We start from the raw sequence: 23,154 nt of genomic DNA, 5'->3' as shown, positions 1-23,154 counted from the left end.
CCTGAGGCGGGAATTGAACCCAGGTCTCTGGCGCTGTGAGGCAGCAGTGCTAACCACTATGCCACCGTGCTGCCCTAGATTTAAAACCCACACTACTTGTTCTACATCCTAGCCAGCACAGTGTAGCTGAAATGAAGTGAAAAGAACAGTTAGATACTCTATAAGATTTGTAGTCATACAGTTTAGTGATAGGTTGGAACAGAAGACCATGCTGAATGATCTAGAGCAAATACACACCCTATAAGCACAGTAAACCAATAAAATGTCATTTGTGATCTCATCAAGAATAATAGGATCAAATTCAGTGACAATGTTTATTGCATCTGATTTAGTGTTGTGGGGTTGAATGTAAATCCCCATTCATCTGGTAAAATTACTCTTTCCAACTATAGTAACAACCATTTGTATAAGAAAAAGAAACAAGTACAATTCTTACGTTCAATACAATGTATACAGTGGGATTGGAATAATTTTGAGTATTTGTGTTTCTTTTCAAACATTTTACTGGCATGTGCTTACAGATGGGACTTATTGCTGCAGTCCTGTTATCACTCTGCTGATCTGATTCCAGTTAGCCTACTTTGACTTTTCAAATGTGTTTAGCCAGGATTAAATGTTGGAAGTGTTTGCTGATTTCGCAGGAATCAGGAACTCACCATTTCTCCAGTTTTGGAATTCTGTTTTTAATATGTCAACATTACACATTTACTATTTATAGCACCTTTTTTAAAGTGTGGGCAGTGATCTATCAGTGAGGCTTGAGAGTAGCACTCCTGTTTCAGAATCGGGAGTTCTTGGTTTCCATTTCTCCGACAGATATGAGAGTTTCCACACTGTAAGTAATTTAAATTGTAGGAATTGATGCAATGTCAGAGATGCTGTGATCCTATTTCAAGAATGGGGAAATCTGGACAGCATCCTTCTCTCCATCAGCACCATCAATTATAGAATATCTGGGTCTTCCATTGTTTTGTTACTTACTTTTTGTGAGATTGTATGTTTCAATTTGCCATTTTTATTTCTGTAACAATAGTGACTACACTTGAATTGAATTGAATTGAACCGAGGCACAGTGAAAAGCAGATCACATAGTTAAGTAGCATAGATAGTAAATAAGAGGTAAACAGCAGCAAAAACAAAAACACAGGTACAGGCGAATGTGAAGAGTTTGAATCTATTCCGTATTCTAACAATAGTCGGATAGAAACTGTTATGAAACCGGCTGGTGGCTTGTGTTCAGGCTTCTGTACCTTCTCCCCGATGGTAGAGGTTGTAGAAAACTTTGGACATGTTATTGCATATATAATATAAAATATGAAATGTTATTGTTTCTTTCTAGTATGCCACAAGTTTAGCTACAGATCAAGACTTGTGGGAAGAACCCCCCCCCCCCCCCCCGCCTTTTCTGCTGTTAAATATTTTTCCTGAGTTTTCAAGGGACTATTTCCCATCTTGAGTCTCAAGGTCAATTGTCTGCAAATGAGTTTACAATAGAGCCCATTATAGCTGGCCTAATCCTATCCTCACCTCACATTCACAATGCATTTTCCAGCTGATAATGATTAAGCACAGGAAATGTGTGTAATTTAGCTCCTGTAAAAGCAGGGACACTTAAGTTAACTGTGGCACCCCCTTTTCTGTCCTTCATTGTATTAGCCGCTGGGCCGGTAGCATGCTGAGAGTAAATTTTTGACTAACAAGCCTCTCTAACCTATGTGTAAGTCTCTTTTTTTGGGTGGGGCAGGAGAAACAAAAACAGATAAAAAGAGGACATGTTGAACCGTTACAAAAGCAAAGCATACAAAGGATGATTGTGCTGCACTATCAGTTCAGCCTGGGATATTGCAAGGTAATGAGTACAGGTGTGGTGAGGTGTGCCTCTTTCCAACTTAATTTGGTTCCCTTGGTGGGAAAATTACAGGGTGAGCAAACACAGAAGATACTGAAAGCCAAAGAGTGAGTGATTTGTCTATTGTTTTGTTGAAGGTTTGTCGTCAAGACTTAGAAGAAACAAGCTGTTCTACAAAAACAAAATCCTTCCAATAATGGAAATAGTACTGGATTATTTTTTCAATTGTACAGTGCACCATAATTGGTTCCACTAAAGGGCACTGCCCACCTCCTGGTTGACCCTAACAAGTCAATGCAGTGGCTCAGATATTGCGCTTGTTATGCTGGCAAAGTGATCAGCTTTTGCCATCACTGACCTGTCAAACTGACCGAGACATCTGACATATTTAAAAAGTGGAAATCCAAAGGTTACAGTCCTTTAGTTATGTTACTGAGCTCTTGTGAACACCACTTAGTGAATTGATGAAAACTTCTCAATTTTTAGTGTAATATCATGTGTGATAAGGTTTATTTTATTAATGAATTGTAAACTTGTTTTTACTGGCATACTAAATCATCACTATTGTTGGACACTAGTCCTGGAAAACTGTTATAATTCATAAATATATTGACAAATGTTTATAATATAACAAGTTCTATATTTCAAAAATAATTGAAGTTTGGTATTTCATCTTCTGATTTTGCCAAAAGGCTGGAATAAGGATTGAGGTTGGTTTTGTCACGTAGGCAGGTTGAGAACTGAAAGTACAGGAGACTTGTAGGGCAATTCTATTTCTTTCAATGTAAAATAAAAAAATTGCTATGTTTAATTTGATTTAAAGGAAGTTGCTTAATTTTCTCCTTTTGAGAAAGTGATGTGGCCATTTAACTATTCCCAGAAGTATGGGAATGCAGACACAGAACATACAAAGAAGACACAAAATAAGCTGTTGAAATCCAGCAAAGGCAAAAAGGTGGAATGTAATTGCTGCCTTTTATAACTGCTGAGGTAACAATTGTGTAAGTACTCGAGGATGACAGCCCAGTTGCAATGTCACCAAGAGCAAAGTGATTTTTCTACAAAAGAGCAGCCTTCCAACAAACAAATGTGGTTGCGTCCAGCTGAGTGCAAGTGCCACATGTCTGTTTACATGTTTTTATATTTGATACTTCCTCTCTGTGGAGTAAGCTAGTTCCAAGGTCAATTTTCCATGACAGAGAGGCAGCTGAGCACTGTATTGTTCTCAGCCTCCAAAGCACATCACTTAACGAAGGGATATTGATTTGATCGTAATCTTACTGCTGAAATGGCGACAATTCAAAGTAGATTAACAGAAATGGTTATGTACCATTAACTTAAAAAAAATGTTGCCAATGCATCTGATTCAGCATTAAAATTACATTTCAGTTCATTTATGTGAATAGCAATAAAACAAAATGAAGCAACAATATGCTGCCTCAATATATGTTAAAAGGTGATTGCCACCAATCCAAATAAGTAAAGGGGCAGATTAAGCTGGGATTTTTGCAGAGAATTAAATTATTTGCTCAAAATGAAAGTTAGTACATTGACATAATGGAAGATTTGTTTTTTGTCCAAAGCAATTCTGTAATTTTTTGAGTTGTTCTCTCTCACAGAATCAATACACACATTATATATTCCTTTGCCAAAATAAATGGGAATGTTTTTTATGCTTGTGATGTAGTGACATCGAAGCATAATTGAATTCTAATTTCCTTTGCTTAAGTAGAGACAGAGGTATTTATTTAAGAAATTTTTCAATGAAAAGCAGCAATTCAATTTCTCTGCATAGCCATACCAAATGCCACTTTATGGAAAGGGATGTATTTTTTTTAAATGAACAGCTTTTATGGTAACCTGTCTATGATTTGTCCAATTATTTTTTTTTCCCCCATTTGTACATTCTGTTTGTCACCTGAGTATCCGGATAGGTGGTTACCATGAAGGTGTGCCTATGAATAGCTGATTGGATGTGCCAGAGGTTGACCTGAGGTGAAAGTCCAGTTGATTTCAGTTTTTTATAAAATTTTCCCAGCCTATGCATTTTGATTATTTTAAAGATATCATCTCATTTAATGCTACTAATTATCTAAGTTGAAAGTTTCATCCTGGAACATTTTGGTGTGAGAGGAATCTATGCCTGAAATGTTCATCCTAGTCCTATGCTGTGTTGTGCATTGCATCAATATGGTATGCTTTAGATCACTGTTGGATTTTATTTATATCTTCACATCACTTCAGGATACCATGGAGAAAACCTGAGCCAGGTCAACGTGTGATCTAAAAAGCATATTATTCTGTTCCAGAGATACAATTCAAGAGTGAGACAGTTGTTTCACTAATTTAGAAACCCAATTTATTTGCATTTATTCAGTATTGGACCAAGTAATTTAAACAAGAAACACAGCATTTGGTTCCTGTGCTAAAGAAACTTTGAATCAGTTTCTGATTGCTACATAAGAATTGTTGCTTAAAATACATTACATTGGGTAAGAAAATGGCTGGACTTGATGCAATAGCTTCCGTGGTCAGTTGCAATTGGTTGTTGAAGCTTGCATATAAATAATGGAAAAATAGATGAGGTAGTAGGGAGTTATTGCTATGTGTAGAATCACATCAATATAAAGGCCAAAGATAATGAAGAGAGGGAATCCGTGAGGAAGTTGGGTTAATGGGGGTAGAAAGTACACTTAACAAAGTGTAACTATATGCACTTACAGAGTACTTTTAAAAAGGTTTTAAAAAATTCCACTGTGCTTAAATTTCTTGAAATGTTTTCTCACTAGCAAGTGTGCAGGAGTGAGAGCTGCAATGTTTTTTCTCTCATGGGATGTGGGTAGGCCAGTATTTATAGTCCATCCCTGATTGCACTGGAGAATGTAATGGTGAGTTGCCTTCTTGAACAGCTGCAGTCCTATGGTGTAAGGCTACTCACAGTGCTTATTAAGGACGGAGTTCCAGAATTTTTACCCAGTGATGCTGAAGGATCAATTATTATAGATCCAAATCAGTAAGTTGTATGGCACCATGGAGAACCTGCATGTGGTTGTACTCTCGTACATCTTTTGCCCTTGTCCTTCTAGTTGGTCTGTTAAAAGTGTTTTTTATTTTCTTTCATCTCTATATGGTCCCTGAAGTCTTCTCATGGTGGATACTCAGCAAGTGACTATGGAGGTGGTAGAGGCAAATGAGTGGTGAGCCTAAAGATGCTGACTGCTTGTTTTAAAAAAAATTAGGATAAAGACACAGAGGTGGCTCGTATAACTAATCTACCCTGGCACTTGCCTGCCTTCATGGTTGCTGGGGATCTGCTGGACTGAAAAATTGGATGCAGTGGGGCCACAGACATTGATATGTGTCTGCAGAATCGGGACAATACTGAAATTCCATTTTGATAAGTTCAAAGACACTGACGCATTAAATGCAGATTTAATGTAGTAGTGATGAGTTGCAAGGTCAGAGGGGTCCGTAGTGGGTTATTTAATGAGGGCAGTGTTGAAAATGAGGGTGAATATACAAGGTGAACCAATCATTTACAAATGCGTTTAGCTTGGACATAAGTAGAGGAGTTTGGTGGCTGTCTGTTTAGTGAGAACAGGACCAGCAGAAAAGACAGCAGGTTTCATTGCTCAATATGACAACAAGAGTAGGCCATTCAGCCCCTTGACCCTGCTGTGCCATTTAATGAAATGATGGCTAATCCAGTATTTCTCATGTCCACTTTCCTGTGTTTTTCCAAAGATTACCCTACCGATCAAGAATTTATCTATCTCCTCCTTAAACATGCACAAGGGCTCTGCAACTGCAGCTCTTTGTGGCAAGGAGTTCCAAAGGTTTTTAGCCCTCCAAGGGAAGATGCCTTTTCATCTCAGTCTTAAATTGGTGCCCCTTTATTCTGAGACTATGCCCACTGGTCCTAGATTTTCCCATGAGGGAAACATCCTCTCAGCATTTACCCTGTCAAACCCTTTAAGAATCCCATTTGACTTTTTTAAAAAAACATTCCATTTCAGTGCTACCATATGTGGTCAACTTTCACTTTGTTTGAAGTGTAGAAATTACAACATGCAAGTAATTAAGAAGTCTTATTTGTGATGGAGTGTGATGCAAATCCTTATCTCCCATATTAATACTTGGGCTGCTTTAGGACAACTGATGAAAATCACTACTTCCTCTGAGATGTTTTTTAAATATTGCTAGTGGTTATTGAATAATGATGTGTTTGTAGAAAATTAACTTTCTCGACTTCAGAGAAAAGTTAAACATAAAATAGACTAGTTGATCTCCCTTGAAGCCTGCAGTTCCCCCTCTAATACTGTAATGTACAATGCTGCATAACTTGCCAGAATTGACATATCATTCCTTTTGCATTTTTAACAGTTTTAATTGTTAAATATATTCTTGTGGTGTTCCGTTACAGTCATAGAGGAAACAGACCCTTCAGTCCAACTTGTCCACACCGACCAGGTATCTTGAATAAATCTAGTCTCATTTGGTCCATATGCCTCTTAACCCTTCCTGTTCATATATCCATCCAGATGCTTCTTAAATGTTGCAATTGTGCCGGCCTTCACCACTTCCTCTGGCAACTCATTTCATACACATACTACCTCTGTGTGAAAAACTTGCCCCTTAGATCCCTTTTTAAATCTTTCCCCTTTCACCTTACACGTATGCCTTCTAGTTTTTTTGGACTACCCTGTCCCAGAGAAAAGACCTTGTCAGTCATCCTTTCCAATCCCGTCATGATTTTATAAACGTCAACAACGTCATCCCTCAGCCTCTGATGCTCCAGGGAAAACAGCCCAGCCTATTCAGCCTCTGCCTTTATCTCAAACCCTCCAATGCTGGCAACATCCTTGTAAATCTTTGAACCCTTTCAAGTTTCACAACATTCTTCTGAAAGGTGGGAGGCCAGAATTGCACATAGTATTCTCAAAGTGGCCTAACCAATGTCCTGTATAGCCTCAACATGACCTCCCAATTCCTGTATTCGGAGCACTGACCAATGAAGGCAAGCATGTCAAACACTGCCTTAACTGTCCTATCTATCTGCAACTCCAAGGTCTCTTTGTTCAGCAACACCCCCTAGGACCTTACCATTCAGTGCCACTCCTTGGCTCATCTGATCAAGGTCCCGCTGTCTTGAGGTAACCTTCTTCGCTGTCCACTACACCTCCAATTTTGATATCTGCAAACTTACTAACCATGCCTTCTATGTTCAGACCTAAGTTATTGCTATAAATGGCAAAAAGCAATGGCCCCAGCAGCAATCCTTGTGGCACACTGCTGGTCACAGGCCTCCAGTCGGGAAAGCAATCCTCCACGACCACCCTTTGTCTTCTACCTTTGAGCCAGTTCTATATCCAAATAGCCAGCTCCCCTGCTATTTCGTGTGGTCTAACCTTGCTAAATAGTCTACCTTGCAGAACCTTGTTAAATGCCTTGCTGAAGTTCATATAGACCATGACTACCACACTGCCCTCATCAATCCTCTTCATTTACTTCTTCAAAAACCCAATCAAGTTAGTGAGACACTATTTCCCATGCGCAAAGCCATGTTAACTATCCCTAATCAGTCCTTCCCTCTCCAAATACATGAAAATCCTGTGCCTCAGGATTCCCTCCAACTAACTTGCCCACCAACTTAGTCAGGCTCACCAGTTTGTAGTTCCCTGGCTTTTCTGAATGGCACCACATTAGGCAATGTCCTGTCTTCCGGCATCACACCTGTGGCTATCTTGATACAAATACCTCAGCAAGGGGCCCAGCAATCACTTTTTTTTTATCTGGCTTCCTACAGGATTGTAGGATACACCTCATCAGGTCCCAGGGATTTATCCACTTTTATGTATTTAAAGGCATCGAGCACCACCTCTGTAATATGTACAGTTTTCAAGATGTCACTATTTATTACCCCATAATTTCTATCTTCCATATCCATCTCCACGGTAAATATTGATGTGAGGTACTCGTTTAGTATCTCCCCCATCTCCTGCAGTTCCACACATAGGTGGCTTTGCTGATCTTTTTAAGGGGCCCTATTCTCTCCCTAGTTACACTTTTTTGTGTACGTGAATGTACTTGTGGAAACCCTTTGGATTCTCCTTAACCCTATTTGCCAAAGCTATCTCATGTTTTTTTTTGCCCTCCTGATTCTCCTCTTGAATATACTCCTACTGCCTTTATATTCTTATAGGGGATCACTCGATCTCTGCTGTCCATGCCTGACATATGCTTCCTTCTTATTCTTGACCAAAACCTCCATTTCTCTAGTCATCCAGCATTTCCTACACTACTTGCCTTTCACCTTAACAGGAACATACTGTTTTTGGACTCCCGGTATTTCATTTCTGAAGGCTCCCCATTTTTCATCTGTTTCTTTACCTGCGAACATCTGCCCCCAATTAACTTTTGAAAGTTCTTGCCTAATGCTGTTAATGTTGGCCTTCCTCTGATTTAGAACTTCAATTTTTATATCTGGTCTATCCTTTTCCATCACCATTTTAAAGCTAATAAAATTATGGTTACTGGTTTCAAAAATGCTCCTGCACTGACACCTCAGCCACCTTATTTCCCAAGAGTAGGTCAAGATTTGCACCTCCTCTAGTGGGTACATCCACATACTGAATCAAAATTTTTCCTGTACACACTGAGCAAATTCCTTTCTAGCCAAGCCGTTTACACTATCGCAGTCCCAGTCTATGTTTGGAAAGTTAAAATTCCCTACTATAACCACCCTATTATTCTTACAGATAACTGAGCTCTCCTTACAAATTTCTTTCTCAATTTCTTGCTGACTACTGGGAGATCTATAGCACAATCCCAATAAGGTGATTATCTCTTTCTTATTTATCAGTTCCACCCAAGTGACTTCCCTGGATATATTCCCAGGAATATCTGCCCAAAATACAGCTGTAGTGTTATCCCTAATCAAAATGCCATGTCTTTCTAATTGCTATGATATCCCAGTCCCATGCTCGTAACCATGCCCTGAGTTCATCAGCCTCCCCTGTTAGGCCTCTTACATTGAAATAAATGCAGTTTAATTTATCAACCTAGCTCGTTCTCTACTTTGTTTCTGCCTGTTTGACTTACTCCTTTTCCCAATTGTACCAGTCTCAGACTGATCTTTTTCCTCACTATCTCACTGGGTCATCTCTTCCCACCAACTATTTTGAATCCTCCTGAGCAGCTCTTGCAAATCATCTCTCTGCCGGTATATTAGTCACCTTCCAATTCAGGTGCAATCTATCCTCCTTATACAAGTAATGTCTACCCCAGAAAAGATTCCAATGAACCAGTGTTGTGAATCCTTCTCCCCTGCACCAGCTGTGCAGCCAAGTATTTATCTGTTCTATCCTCCAAGTCCCACCCTCAATAATTCGTTCCACCGGGAGCAATCCAGATATTACTATCCTTGAGCACCTAATTCTTAAATTCCTACCTAATTTCCTATATTCTGTACCCATTGTTACATTAGAGCCAGTCTCTACCAGTAACCTGGCTGTTCGTGCTACATTCCCCTGAGAGTCCATCACTGCTACAATTTTCAAAACAGCATACTTGTTTGAGATGGGATAGCACTAGCCAGATGTGGTATTGATTGTTCAAATAATGTGATAAATGCATCCAGTTAAATTACACGATACAGTGCTCCCTCCATTATCTCTCTCTCTCTCCTCTGTTTTGGGCCTTTTTGAAAGGCAAGTACATTGGTTTATTAGAGCCGAGAATGCAAAGTCATTCTCTACAATAATCTTCTCAAAGTTAATCCGCTTCTTGAGAATCCTGTAATGGATTTCTTTTTTGTTGTTATATACTTGCAGGGTGCAAGAATCTAATGTCTAAGATGCCCTTGTACCAGCCTTGCCTTGGTTGTAGTACCCTTGCTGAGAAACTGAAGGCCCCATTCTGGAAGCTAGTCTATACTTTAGGCTGCAGTTTTAGCACAGTTACTCAGGTTATACGTTATGTGCCCTCTTTTGGGTGAGACAAAAGCAAGAACCTTCTGTCCCTTCAGGGCATCATGATCAAATGTTTCTGGCACTATTTGAAAATGGAGGAGTGCTCTACTGGTAAATGAGGTAACATTCACCTCTCAATCAATCAGGCACAAAGTAACTTTGTTATCTTTTGCTATTCTTAGAATCTTCTGAATGAATAAATTGATCACTCCATTACCCTACATTGCAACAGAGATTGTGTTTCAAAAGTGCATGTGTCTGTGAAACACATGGAGGCATCCTGATGTTGTGAAAGGCACTCTCTCTATAAATGTAAGTTCCTTTTATTTTTGTTCTGTTCTGACTCCCTATGAGCCTTTGTACCTTTTGAGTAGATCTAGCACAAGATCTGCCCTCCTATTAGAACTTTGAAAAGTTGGGGACTTCTCTTATTAGAACTTCAAGGAATCTGTGGTGTTCATGTAGATGATCAGCATTACACAGTAAATGTATTCCAAATTTCAATTACGTTTCCAGATGTATTGGTCTTGTATTCAGCTCGGAGTGGAAAATAGACCATGGTTCCTCACTTTTGATTGTTACCAAGAAATCCTCCAAAAGATGAGTCTGTCTGAATGTCAGATGAGGACTTGATAGGTTTCAGCTGTGATACCCCTCACCCCTGCCAAATAAGTTGCTGATGTTCGCTGTTGTGGTTGTTGCATGAAGCAAGCATTTCACTGAGGAACTGGAAAGCAAGCCAAGGCATCATTAAAATCCAGACATTGGAATTTGATGATATAATTCGTACCCAACACTGTTTTAACTTTCATTTGTGTGTTTGGCACTTTAATACCAGCAAACTGCAAGACACCAAGAAGCAATCGATCCAAAAGGAGGGCTTGTGGAGTAAGCTCATTTAAAAATTGCTTTGTGGACGAGGAAAAACTGGAGTGTTCCTCAGGATCCTGCAAGAAAACCCAGGCTCTCTGTTACTGTTGTCTAAACTCTCTTTTTCACCCTGCATCAACTTAGCTTTGCCAGGGATGCCAAGGTTTGGTGCCTCTCACTTATTGAAATAAGATTTAGGTTTTAAACTGATTGAATCATCACAATGGGGAGCCAGGGCAACCTCAACTCTTACTTCTGTTCTCACCTCTATCCCTCAGTTAAAATTGGGGCCTATAAGCTTTGTAGGTCATCTAGACAGGTTTGTTTTTTAAAAAAAACAGCAAAGGAAGCAACAAGTTTTAATTTATTTTTCAAACTCTGCTGTAAAGATAGGAATAAGTGAGAGTGAATGCACTTGTGCCTAAATAAGTGCTTGGCATTTCAATCTTGGAAGAGTGGAAATGCTGAGCTGTCTTTTAGGTTACTGCGAAAATTAAGTTGTTCTCTTCCAGTGGGTGGAGAGCAGATTCTGCAAAACCACAGGGCTTGTGGAACGCTTGACAATAATAGACTTTTTTTCTTTTCATTGCAGTTTGTTTGAACAAAAGAAAAGAGGAATTAACACAAAACATAAAGGAGAATCACAGTGACACAAAGTTGTGTGTGAGAGAGTTGATGAATTCACATGAGAACAGGCTACCACTGGGTCCCATAGGATCAATTGAGCATTTACCACAATATTGTAGGGGCTGTGAGGCAGGCATTGGGAAAGAGGTCAAATAAATGCCAAGTGGGAAGTAGATTAGACCTGGTATGGAAGGATGACAGTTCAAAAGTCTTGTGTGGCCTGGAGAGCTCTCCAGCTCCTTGTAACTCGTGAGCAATCCTTCCAAAAGTTGGATCCAAACAATGGATTAGGGTTAGACCTTTTTTATTGACCTTTGTATTGTTTCTTTTAAAGTCAGTTCAGATGGCTTTAGATCTTTGCCAATATTATTTCTTTTAAAAATTACAGCATGGTATTGATTCAACTATCATGTCACAAGATCCGTATGTTATTCAGGGTACTGCCTTAGTGATGTGGGTTATGTCACTTAATTGATTTAAAATGCAGTTGAGCAGGAAAAGGTCAGAAACATGAAATGGTTGCTTCAGGGCTACAGTTTTAACTCTCTTCCCATACTGTCTGTATTAAGTTGAAATCGAGTTCTGAGTTTCTGAAAATTATTCAAGCAGATGATTTATTTGACCTTTTTTTTTGTTCTATTTTGGACCAAATAAAAGTCTCCTCAGTTTGTAAAAGAATGAGCATGCAACAGGCATAAATAGTCTTTGACAATTTTTTTTCTGTTTTTGTTTGCACCTACCAGAAAGGCACCGTTGCCTTGTGGGCTAACAAAACAGAAAGTGCCGGTAGTATGTTAGCATCTGTTGAGGAATAAGCAGAGTTAATAGCCTGAGTTTTCAGCTTTGCAGATGGTAGAGAGAGTCATAGAGTCATAGAATGATAGTGATGTACAGCATGGAAGCAGACCCTTCGGTCCATGCTGACCAGATATCCCAACCCAATCTAGTCCCAACCTGGCCCATAACCCTCCAAACCCTTCCTATTCATATACCCATCCAAATGCCTCTTAAATGTTGCAATTGTACCATCCACCACTTCCTCTAGCAGCTCATTCCATACATGTACCACCCTCTGTGTGAAAAAGTTGCCCCTTAGGTCTCTTATATCTTTCCCCTCTCAACCTAAACCTTTGCCCTCTCTAGTTCTGGACTCCCTGACCCCAGGGAAAAGACTTTCTCTATTTACCCTATCCATGCCCCTCATAATTTTGTAAACCTCTATAAGGTCACCCCTCAGCCTCTGACGCTCCAGGGAAAACATCCCCAGCCTGTTCAGCTTCTGCCTATAGCTCAAATCCTCCAACCCTGGCACCATCCTTGTAAATCTTTTCTGAACCCTTTCAACTTTCACAACATCTTTCCGATAGGAAGGAGACCAGAATTGCACGCCATGAAAATTTCTGTTTTGAGGTGCCCACCTTGGGAGAAAACGGGATCTTTACTGCAGCCCGCATCCTCCTGCCCAACTCCACCAGTTAGCCCCTCCTGGCTGCTTCTAATCACTTTTCAAGTCTGTTGGGCTATCAGATGCAGAGGTGTGTTATTTAGGAGGCCCATGTTAATACTTGTGAGGCTTTGTCTCCGTTATAGTGAAGAAAATGAAGCCCTCTAGCTTTAACCCCTCGACCCAGCCACTCCAGATTTGTCATGCCCCTGTGCCAAGCTAACCCTAATTTTTATGTCCATTGGCCCATTCTATACATTGTATAGAACCAATGAACCTTATAGTGACAATTGAATGTGGGGGAAAAACACTCATTCATCCATAATTTGTTACTATTATATAAAATAAGCCCTTTTAACTGTAGGGCAATACTGTAGGTCACTCATCCAGATCCTTGTAAAGCAACTGAGAGCCCATATTTTGTTGAAATACACAAGCCTCTAGGATAACATTGCTTGATTGGCTGTTGCTCTCTGACAGAAGAGGTCAATGCTTACTTACACCAGATTCAGATGTTTCAAGACTGACAAGCAGCTTTTTAACTTGTGTACATGAGGGGACCATTTTGAGTATGATTCATGCTGTTTACTGTAATAGAATTAAAATTACAGAAACAGACCTTTCAGTCCAATTCGTCCATGCCGACCAGTTATCCTAAATTAATCTAATCCCATTTGGCCCATATCCCCCTCAACCCTTCCTGTTCATGTACCCATCCAGATGCCTTTTAAATGTTGTAATTATACTAGCTTCCCCCACTTCCTCTGGCAGCTCATTCCATACACGCTCCACCCTCTGCTTGGAAAAAGTTGCCCCTTGGGTGCCTTTTAAATCTTTCCCCTCTCGCTGTAAAACTATGTCCTCTAGGTTTGCACTCCTCTACCCTGGGGAAAAGACCTTGTCTGTTCGCCCTATTCATGTCCCTCATGATTTTATAAACTTCTATAAGGTCACCCCTCAGCCTCTGATGCTCCAGGGAAAATAGTTGCAGCCTATTCAACCTCTGCCTATATCTCAAACCCCCCAACCCTGGGAACATCCTTGTAAATCTTTTCTGCACCCTTTCAAATTTCACAAAGTTCTCCCCACGCCAAGAAGATGAGTATTCCAAAAATGGCCTGTATAGCTGCAACATGACCTCCCAATTCCTATACCCAATGCACTGACCATCCAAGGAAAGCATACCACATGCCTTTTTCACTACCCTATCTACCTGTGACTCTACTTTTAAGGAACAATGAAGTTGCACTCCAAGGTCTTTGTTCAGCACCATTCCCCAGGCACTTGTATAAAGTCCTGCCCTGATTTGCCTTTCTAAAATGCAGCACTTCACATTTATCTAAATTAAACTCCATCTACCACTCCTCAGCCCATCCAATCAAGATCCCATTGAAATCTGAGGTACCCTTCTTGGCTCTCCACTACACCTCCAATTTTGGTGTCATCTGTAAACTTACTAACCATAACAGACCTTTAAGAAAAAGGTGGTTTAGAGTTGTTTAATGTTCACTTTTAGCATTAAAGAATAAAATTGATATTTTTTAAATAGTGGAATTTGGGGAGTTCTCTGTCACTCATAATTTAACAGATTACATGGCGAGGTGAGCTTTTCTGTGTGTTTGGTTTATTTAGCAGACAGGTTCACCATCATGTTGTAACACAGGCTTTCATTCCATCACTACTACTTGTAACATTTTGGGAAGATGGAATTTGTTAGGTAATTTCCTTGATATGAGAAAAAAAAATTGTCTGCTATATGCAATATCCCTGCTGAGTTCACAACTTCCAGAGAATGATGAGCTGCTGCTTCACATTGAACTTACAAAATTTTACACTGTCATAGCATCCTTTACTTTCTTCATTGGGAATGTATTGGGAAATACCATCCAGATGGTATTTCTATAGCCATAATAACGTCGTTTGAAAATACTTTTGGATGGCAAGGGCTTGAAAAAAATGCTTTCAAATGGCTTCTAGTCAGACTCGACTATCACTTTTTCATCAATATCTACTAGGAGGAGACAATGTTTACAAGCAAAGACAATGGCCAGACACTCTTTTTCTCACTCTGAGCATAGTCTTGTTCTGTTTATGTTAATACTTTGGATACAAATGCAACCAGTTGTTCTTGATGCAGTAGGAATTTCTTCAAGTCCTATCTCACTGGCAGTTCATTACAGGGAGATTTAATCAATAATTTCATGGAATTGCAATACTGGTCACTAGTTCCTTGATTTTAGTAAATGCTGCTTTGTGGTCACTGCTGCTATACTGTAGCATGACCTTGGCCAAGAGTTGGTGTAATGGTTCACACTCCAAAGACAAATTGGGCAAGAATTTTGTCAAATGGTTGGCAAAACCAGCAAACCATTGCAATACTTTAACATCAATTGGTTGTTGCTTTGCTGCTACAGTTCTTGGGATCTGGGTGAAGTCATTTTGTTGTCAGTCTATGTCCTGAAACTTGAAAGGGTTTAGAAAATATTTACAAGGATGTTGCCAGGGTTGGAGGATTTGAGCTATAGGGAGAGGCTTTACAGACTGGGGCTGTTTTCCCTGGAGCGTCGGAGGCTGAGGGGTCACCTTATAGAGGTTTACAAAATTATGAGGGGCATGGATAGGGTAAATAGGCAAAGTCTTTTCCCTGGGGTCGTGGAGTCCAGAACTAGAGGGCGTAGGTTTAGGGTGAGAGGGGAAAGATATAAAAGAGACCTAAGGGGCAACGTTTTCACAGAGGGTGGTACGTGTATGGAATGAGCTGCCAGAGGATGTGGTGGAGGCTGGTACAATTGCAACATTTAAAAGGCATCTGGATGGGTATATGAATAGGAAAGGTTTGGAGGGATATGGGCCGGGTGCTGGCAGGTGGGACTAGATTGGGTTGGGATATCTGGTCGGCATGGACGGTTTGGAATAAAGGGTCTGTTTCCACGCTGTACATCTTTATGACTCTGACTTTGGGCATCTTTAATTACAATTCTTTCTTGTTCAGCTTCAAGTTTAACTGGTGAACTCTGTATAGCAATCACACTGAGTTTTGATCATGAACAGCAAAGCCTTCTTCAGTATATTTCTGCATCCATAAGCTAGCAGACCATCCACTGCAGCTTCCACTCCAGAAAATTATTATCCATCCCACGTTGTCTGCATTGACCTGGTGTCATGCATATACCAATTGGCATGCACAACCATCTGTAGCTTCCGAAGGGCATCCCGTATGTGGTCAGAATGTTGCAGATATCATTCAGTTTCACTTGACATAACAGTAAACATCTGCATGTGTAGTGGAGACATAGAGATGTACAGCATGGAAACAGACCCTTTGCCATTTAAAATTATGACAAAGTTCCTTTGATGCTTGGCATGGATTAGCATGATCGCTTCAAAACTTTGTTTAGATCTTTTGAATTGATGTTCACTCAGCTTTTCAAATTGTTTTACATCTGCTAAGCTACTAATCCATAATGTAGTCACTTTCTCTATTATTACCTGCTTTTCCAGCTCTCTTGCTTATTTTTCAGACTGGCCTTGAGGACAGCTAAAATTCCCATCAGCACGTGCAGAATTGATCTTACATTCTCATCTACTTCAAGATGATATTCACCTGAAAGACATCCTGACCTTATAAACACCTCATTGAACTTTTGTAGGAACTGTTTCAGAATCAATGGTTTAATGTGCTGTAACACACTGCAGGTCTCTTCAATCATATTGAGGGGTTAGCAGTCTAAGCCTTAGACTTGCTTCAGCTGAGATGAATGGCCTTTGCTTGCCACTTATGATCTGGGTCTTGAGATCTTCTTTCACATTATTGCACTATGATCACAGAACAATCTGTTTTCTCAGCGTGAATATGATACCATCATGTAGCCTCATTCTTACTTTTGTGGGGTTCATTTTGGATCATCATGTTGAGCCACTTTGCACAGATCTGTGAAGGTCATGATGTTGCATGATGCACTGGTGCCTATCTGATGCTTTGTGTTGATCTTATGTTCTCCTTCTGCAATAATCATTCCAATAGTCTAAAAAACCATGTCTCAACTAATGACTTGACTGAACCGATCTTTTGTATGATGTAGAATGATTTGTCAGAATCTTCAGCTGATATTTCTCCTGAGGTCATCTGTACCTTTAGCCCTAAAGTGTGTGCATATGTTTTTCCCCATATGACATGCCATTTCCTTTGTATGATGCATATTCCTTTGCATACTCTGCAGTATTTGGATCCTGTCCTTTGTCTGTAATTGTTCTTCCATTTGTGTATAGAGTACGTATCAGCATAATACAAGACCAAAATAAGGGAGGAGATTACAGCGCCATGATATTCATTTTCAAATCCTCTCTGGCCAAAGGAAAGGTGTGAGAGGACAGCTAAAAACAAGTTCTGAGGGATAGAATTAATTTCCACTTGAAGAGGTAAGGATTACATTTAGAATAGTCAGGATCACTTTTCAGGGCTAGATCATGTCAGACAAGTTTGAATGAGAATTTTGAGGAGGTATGTAGATGAGGGTAGTACAGTTGATGTAGTCTACATTGGCTCCTGTATGTTTAATCCTGAAAAATGTGAGGTGGTGAATTTTGTGAGGATTAACAAGACAGAGGAGCACACAAGAATGATAGAATCCTAGAAAGTTTAGAGGATCAGAGGGACCTTGGTGTGCATGTCCATAGATTCTTGAAGGTAACAGGACAGGTGAGTAATGTGGTTAACAAGTCAGATTGGGATACTTAATTTTATTGGTCAAGGCATTGAATACAAGAGCAGAGAGGTTATGATGGAACTGTACAAGGTGTTAGGCAATGGCTTGAGTGCTACATACACTTTTGGTTACCACACTATAGGAAGAATGTGATTGCACTAGAGAGAGTGCAGCGGAGATTCACCAGGATATTGCCTGGGCTGGATTGTTTCAGTTATGAAGAGAAAATGGAGATGTTTTCCTTCTAGCACAGAAGAGTGAGTGGTAGGGAGAAACTGAGTGAGATGGTGTGAATCTTGTAAAGGTTCAGAAAATATTTACAGGGACGTTGCCAGGGTTGGAGAGTTTGAGCTATTGGGAGAGACTAAGGTGGAGCATCAGCTGAGGGGTGACCTTTTAGAGGTTTATAAAATCATGAGAGGCATGGATAGGGTAAATAAACAAGGTCTTTTCCCTGGGTTGGGAGAGTCCAGAACAAGAGGGCATTGGTTTAGTGTGAGAGGGGAAAGATTTAAAAGGGACCTAAGGGGCAACTCTTCACACAAAGGGTGGTGCATGTGTGGAATGGGCTACCAGAGGAAGTGGTGGAGGCTGGTACAATTCCAACATTTGAACATTTAAAATGGGTGGGTATATGAATAGGAAGGGTTTAGAGGGATATAGGCCAAGTGCTGGGAAATGGGAATAGATTAATTTGGGATATCTGGTCGGCATGGACGAGCTGGACCAAAAGGTCTGTTCCATGCCGTACATCTCTATGATTATGACTATACCTCCTATGTTCACATTCCAAATCACTGATATAAATGACAAAAAGCAGTGGACCCAACACCAATCATTGTGGTACACCACAGGTCACAGGCCTCCAGTTAGAAAAGCAACCCTCCACCACTACCCTCTGTTTCCTACCTTCGAGCCATTTCAGTATCCAAATGGCTAGTTTTCCCTCTATTTAATGTGATCTAACCAGTCTACTCAGTGGCATCTTTTTTGAATGCTTTACTGAAGTCCAGATAGATCACATCCACTCCTCTGCCTTCATCAATTCTCTTCATTACTACTTCAGAAAACTCCAAGTTAGTGAGACGCTATTTCCCCATGCACAAAGCCATATTGTCTATCCCTAATCGTCCATACCTTTCCGAAGTAAATGTAAATCCTGTCCTTCAGGATTCCCTCCCCACAACTTGCCACCACGATTGTAAGGCTCACTGGTCTATAGTTCCCTGGCTTTTCCTTACCATCTTTCTGAAATAGTGGCACTGCTAGCCAACCTCCAGTCTTCCAGCACCTCACCTATGACTGTTGAGAATTCAAATGTCTCCCAAGGGGTCCAGCAATCACTTGCCTAGCTTCCCACAGAATTCTAGGGTACACCTGATCACGTCCCAGGGATTTATCCATTTATGCATTTTAAGATGTCCAGCACCACCATCTCTGTAATGTGGACATTTTTCAAGATGCCACTATTTATTTCCCCGAAGCCTCTTGCTTCTGTAGGAGAAAGTGAGGACTGCAGATGCTGGAGTTCAGAGTAATGAGTGTGGTCCTGGAAAAGCACAGCAGGTCAGCCAGCATCCAAGGAGCAGGAGAATCGACCTCACGGCATAAGCTCTGATGAAGGGTTTATGTCAAAACGTCGACTCTCCAGCTCCTCGGATGCTGCCTGACCTCCTGTGCTTTTCTAGCACCTCACACTCGTCTCTAGCTTCTATATTCTTCTCCATGATATACACTGATGCAAAATCCTCGTTTAGCATCCCCCCACTTCCCGCGCCCCCCGCCCCGCCAATCGCCTGTTGGTCCACACATCGGCTGCCTTGTTGATCAATGAGGGGCCCTATCCTCTCCCTCGTTACCCTTTTGAACCTTTTAATGTAATTGTAAAATCCCTTTTGGATTATCCCCTGTTCTCTTTCTGCCCTACTGATTTCCCTCTTAAGTATACTTCAGAGGCACAGTGGCTCAGTGGTTAGCACTGCTGCCTCACAGCACCAGGGACCCAGGTTCAATTTCTGCCTCAGGCGACTGTCTGTGTGGAGTTTGCACATTCTCCCCCTGTCTGCATGGGTTTCCTCTGGGTGTTCCAGTTTCCTCCCACAGTCCAAAGATGTGCAAGTTAGGTGAATTGGCCATGCTAAATTGCCTGTAGTGTTAGGTGCATTAGTCAGGGGTGAATGTTGGGGAATGGGTCCAGGTGGGTTGCTCTTCGGAGGGTCAGTTTGGACTTGTTGGGCTGAAGAGCCTGTTTCCACACTGTAGGGAATCTAATCTTCTACTGCCTTTGTACTCTTATAAGGATTCATTTTTCTGAGACGTTGTGAGTAATGACTGTGTTTTAAAAGCTGACCTGACCGTATGAAAATTGCAGTCACTATGGCATGTCTACCTCTGCAATGGAATAGTCCAGGTCAAACCTCAACCAGCCTGCACCTTTTAATTACTTTGGCGAGAATCAGAAAGCCCTGTGAAGCCCAGACTTGAGATCCACCCACCTTATTTAAAGGGATCTCCTGTCACTATGTATTGGCAAAATAGACAGTTGCTTCAGGTCTGTGACTTTTGCAGCAACATTTCAACTGTTTCTTCTCTCTAAAAATGCTACTAGCCTTGTTGAGTATTTCTAAAATTCCCTGTTTTCATTTCATCGGATCATTAAGTCCTGCAGCATTGTGACAGACCCTGTGGCCGAAACTGGTCTATGCTGATCAAAATGTCTATCCATGCTAACCCATTTCCCTGCATTTTGCCCATATCTTTCTAAACCTTTCCTATCCATGTATTTGTCCAAATGCCTTTTTAAATGTTGTTAATGTACCCACCTCAACCATTTCTGTTGGCAGCCGATCCAAATGCATTCCACCCTGTGTTTTTTAAAAAAAGTTGCCCCTCAGGTTCTCTTTTCATTTTTTCTCCTCTAACCTAAACTGATGCTCTTTTAGTCTTTGATTCCCCAGCCCTGGGGAAAAAGACTGAGGTGCATTCACCCTATCCATTCCTCTCATGATCTTATACACCTCTATAAGGTCTCCCCCTAAGTCCACTACACTATAAAGAAACGAAGTCCTAGATGTCCAACCTCTCTCCATAACTCAGACCATTGAGTCCTGGCAACATCCTTGTAAATTTCTTCTGCACTCTTTCCATTTTAATAACATCCTTCCTATAACAAGGTGACCAAAACTGAATACAATATTCCCAAGTACAACCTCACCAATGTCTTGTATAACTGCAACATAACTTCCCAACTTCTATACTCAATGCCCTATGTTTTTTATCTTTGTAGTATTTTGCTTTTGTACTTGCTGTCCTGATGATATTCAAATTGAGTTAATCTAAAACTTCTAATTTCATCTTTAGGTTATGATTCTCTTTATCTAATGTATCTTTGTATCTTTTTGAGAACTTTGACTTATCATGTTTAGGTGCCTTTTTAATATCTATTCAAAAGTGGGATATGCAATCCTTTTTTTCAGGTCAAGGCATAATTATATTGAGCATTGACAACAAATTGTGACATTTTAAAAATGAAAGAATTTTGGATGGAATGGACTTAGAATCTAGAATGTTTATGCTCTGTACCGATAGAAATTTTAGAGTATTTTTTTGAGGGTGAATAGAATGATTCAAATTTTTAATTTTTAACAAATTTTCTAAACTGATATAATAGCTGCTAGTTTAAAGCACTTAAGAGTGAGATTTTACATTTTTAAATTGACAATTTAAAAAATTTTGTTATTTTCAACGCATGTGGATAAGTTGGTATTATGTACTTGGTCATACAGCACAGAAACAGATCCTTTGGTGCACCCAGTTCATGCCAAAAATTATCCCAAAATCAACTAGATCCACCTGTTTGCTCCCATACTGGCTAGTGTACAATATTATGACATTTGCTCATTAATTTTAGTGGTTTGGGGTTGTATTTTACCGATGTCACTTCAGCTTCCACCTCCACCTCTGTTCTGTAGCAATCAATTGAGGTTTACTATCATGAAGCTTTAGGTTTCTTGAGAACGATTGTTTAGGAATACGTGGACAAACCATGCTGCATGATCGGATGAAACTACGTTGAATAGGCCCAAATGCTTTACAGTGGTAACAGACAAATGCCAGGTTGCTGTCTATTGTCAGTTTATGTAATTTAAGCTGCACAGCATCTGAAGATTCATGAATTGAAGTTTGTTAATATCATGTACTAAGTAATAGATACTGTCATACGATAATAGTATCCATAGATGTATCGGATTGTTTTGTTTTGTTAGATTCGTATTAAAAAATTCTGAAACCATCTGTTCTGTTTTCAAGATTTCAACAACTCGTTCCCACACGGCAGTTTACAAAATCTACCTTTTTTAATATTTGAGAGTTCAAACTGAACTGGCCTCCTCTGTAATGGTAACACTTTTTTCCTTGCCTTTCTTCCATTACATGATATCTTTCTAGAATTGATTTTTGCAATCTTAATTAACCACCGATTTATTTTCTCAATCTATCTGAACTCTTTTTTTTCTCCTTCTTCTTAAACCAGGCTTGTTTTCTGATTATAGAATCATTAGAATCCCTACAGTGTGGAACCAGGTCCTTCAGCCCAACAAGACCACACCGATCCTCAGAATATCCCATCCAAACCCATTCCCCTACCCTATTACTGTACATTTTATCCCTAACTAAGATAACACACCCTGAACACTATGGGCAATTTAACAAGGCCAATTCACTTAATCTGCACATCTTTGGACTATGGACAATGGAGGAATCTGGAGCACCCAGAGAAAACCCACGCAGACACTGGGAGAATGTGCAAACTCCACATAGACAGTTGCCTGGGGCTGGAATCGAACCTGGATTCCTGGCCCTGTGAGGCAGCAGTGCTAACCACTGAACCACCATATCATGCAGTATGTATACTTGCTTTTTGAAAGAAAATGGCACCCACTCTTTGCAGTTTCATTCACTTTTAAAGCAGCTGAGAATGGAATTCCAAGCTCCCAGTTATATTTGAGGTAATCCTAGAATCGCTATTTGTGAATGATTTGTTAAATAGCCTCTGGCCTTTTACTGCACCTCTCCCACAACCCCAATCAAAATGGAGGAAGTGGTTGAGCTCTTCAATCTTACTCACTGTTATGCTGACCATTTTGTCAATTCCTTTCCAGGAAGTTAGTGATGGTCTTATTGTGGTAATGTTTCATTTCAAGTTTACCTTTATCGAGCACCAGCTGCATAGCATACCATATCGATGTTCTATAAAAGTGATGTTATCACTGTCTGACACCGGTTGTGTTGTTTTATGCAGTTATTGTGACAAGAAACTAGAAGTGCTGTCTGTGCATACCTATATCTGTCTTTCAATCCTGTTTGGCTGTAGCTGAAACCATTTCAAAGACTGTCACCAAAGATTGTGTTAGAAGTGCAGTTTGTTACAGATTCTTGTATTGTTGAGATAAGCACTATAGATACCTATCCTTTCTTCAGGGTTACTGAAGGCAGTGAATTTGTTCATATTAGCTCAAAATGTAACTGATGGAAGTGTTAATGATTGATGGCAGATTGTGTCACGCTACCCAAATGATCTTGGAATTCAACTTGAGTAGATACTTTTTCCACAAAGTTCAGGAAGTTACGTGTCCTTCATGAAGTCAAGAATTGGAATTGTTTTGTGCTATTGACATGTCTGATCTCTGG

At 40.2% G+C, this 23,154-nt stretch overlaps 1 protein-coding gene across 2 annotated transcripts in view; it reads left to right on the top strand.

Moving 5' to 3' along the window:
- The window catches only part of pik3cb (phosphatidylinositol-4,5-bisphosphate 3-kinase, catalytic subunit beta), a 196,201-nt gene that overhangs the window by 13,305 nt on the left and 159,742 nt on the right, over positions 1-23,154 (top strand). The window contains exon 2 of one of the 2 annotated variants that reach the window (XM_043702027.2): positions 10,002-10,131. The exons of the other annotated variant lie outside the window; for it this stretch is intronic. The gene's annotated coding sequence lies outside the window, so the exon portion shown is untranslated. The remainder of the gene's footprint in view (positions 1-10,001; positions 10,132-23,154) is intronic. 2 annotated transcript variants of the gene reach the window in all.

Source organism: Chiloscyllium plagiosum, unplaced genomic scaffold (genome assembly GCF_037043375.1).
Source record: "Chiloscyllium plagiosum isolate Xiang-an unplaced genomic scaffold, Cpla_swu_hap1 HiC_scaffold_13, whole genome shotgun sequence".
Taxonomy (NCBI): domain Eukaryota; kingdom Metazoa; phylum Chordata; class Chondrichthyes; order Orectolobiformes; family Hemiscylliidae; genus Chiloscyllium; species Chiloscyllium plagiosum.
This window is presented reverse-complemented; position numbering and strand designations above follow the sequence as displayed.